This window comes from Sinohyriopsis cumingii, chromosome 12, assembly GCF_028554795.1.
Source record: "Sinohyriopsis cumingii isolate HCF-2022 chromosome 12, ASM2855479v2, whole genome shotgun sequence".
Classification (NCBI taxonomy): Eukaryota; Metazoa; Mollusca; class Bivalvia; order Unionida; family Unionidae; genus Sinohyriopsis; species Sinohyriopsis cumingii.
Genome location: NC_142972.1, coordinates 71553587 through 71555843, shown reverse-complemented (window position 1 = coordinate 71555843; position 2257 = coordinate 71553587).

The following is a 2257-nucleotide window of genomic DNA, read 5'->3' as shown; positions in this document are numbered from 1 at the left end:
CATGAACGACAGGTCAGTGTTAAGCAGCGTTACCAGCCCGTTTGGGTGGAACCGGATTCAAGCAAGTTGTCACAGATGATAACTAATGAAAGAACGAACAGCTCTTTTGACGAATATAATAAACAATTTTATAAAGAATACATTTGTTTCTTAACAGTTTGATCCAGTACGTCTTGCCATCTTCCAAAAGTAGGTGCATTAAGTCTCGAAGCAGTAAAATCCATGTACACAATAAATCACGTGCCACAAATACCGCACTATATCAGCCGCACCGGGCTTAAAATATCGCACTTTCTGCTGACATCACCAGTTTACCATTTTACAAAATTATTTCTTTTTGAAAATCACTAAAAATACTTGCAATTATTTTTATGAGCCGTATTTATCGGTATACGAAATTTACATTGACACTGCACAGAAGCGATGATCTGATTGGAGTGTAACTGCCTGTCGGACATTACCGACTTTGTGAGGACTTTCAAAATAAAACGTAGTTCACCTCTTATGGTCATTCTCAAGCATTTTCCGCAAAATCATTTCGAGGACTGGTGTGTAAGTCCTTACAATGTAGCCACGTCCTCGAGATGTTGGTGTGCATCCTAACTCAGGTCCTCGCAAGCATACCAAAACACACATACACACATGCACACGCACACACCAAGAGAAAGAGAAATAGAGAAACACAAAAAACTTAACTCCAGATATCAGATTCGTTATTAAAGAACCAAGATTAAAACTGAGTTTATTAACGAAAGCAATGCATATTAGAAGCTTTTGTTCTGTAGTAGTTTTATGCATGAGAGGCAATTTAAATATTATTTCAGTTTCTTTAAAAAGTCTAAGCTTGTACAGTAAGCGGTTAATTACATGCAGAGATCTAATGGTGAATTATGTTATTTATAAGGAATTCACAAAGAGAAAGTACCTTGTAGGCATCAAAGTTAGCATTACCATTAACTATTAGAATATATATATATATATATATATATATATATATATATATATATATATATATATATATATATATATATAGCTTAACCGTATATCTTTGTTATAAATATATTGCTTTCTCTATATTCAATACTTAATTCGCCATCGCAAAATTAAAATTATAGTTCGTTTCAGCAAAATTTATCAAAGCCTGGAACACTGGCCGAAATAGTTCAGTGGTCAACACGGAAAACTTGAGAATGCACAGCCAACTCCTAAATAATTATGTTTAATCAGCACTTCTAGAAAGTAGATGGTGAAAATCTTCCTGCAATTTTGATGAAAAACGCCTAAATTATATTGTGTAAAATCTTTATAACAACATGAGAGGTATCCTGCTGACTCTTGTCCGATAATTGAGTAGCATACAGTAATATTGCAACAACGTAGTGATTCGAGCTTAAAGATGATTGGATTTTAACTGTTTAAAGTCATTTACTTCATATCCATGTTACTTTGGTTTTTGCGTGATTTACTGTGGGGCAGGATATTGAAGGAAAATATTCTAATAGATTCTGGGCAGACTAGAAATATTTCTCTACCACGTCTTTACAAAAAGGTCGATATTTCTGTAAATAGTTAAACGATCATGGTGAGAAAGGGTCTCTTTGTGTACAGCACCTTCTTAGTGCAGAGAAATTGCATATGAGACCATTATGTATATCTGCTGGAGACATATGTTATAAAAATCTTAATCCATTTTGTATTGAACCCCAAAAATTAAAATACTTTTTTAACTTTTTTATAGAAAAATCCATGATACATTATCAATGCTTTTTAAAATCAATAAGAACTAGTTGATAGGGAACATTATTATTGTTCTCAGTTGTGTTTTAATTTGCTTATTAATTTAACGTTTTCATCTATGTTTCAAAATCTGATTTGCTATTCTGATATTATCGAGTTCAATAATTTTTTCTCTCTGCGCAATACATTATGATACTAATTTACAGGCTATGTTTTAAAAAGGTAATGGAATTCAGTTCTCTTATATTTTCCTTTTTTTTTGTTGCTTTTTTTTTGGGGGGGGGGGTTATAAAACCATCCTGGCTTATCTACTTTCGATAAACAAAGAATAAAATATTGTGTTTGACTGATTGAGATATTTCGGTTTTCGTTATTTTCTTTAATTCATCTCAAGATTAAGGATTGTAAATCATTCCCAAAAATTTAAAGCATTCCACACTCAGTCGCTCACATCCTGGAGGATTCTCATTTTTCGTCTTTAAGAACAAACTAACTAGTACATCTGTATTCTCCATATAAC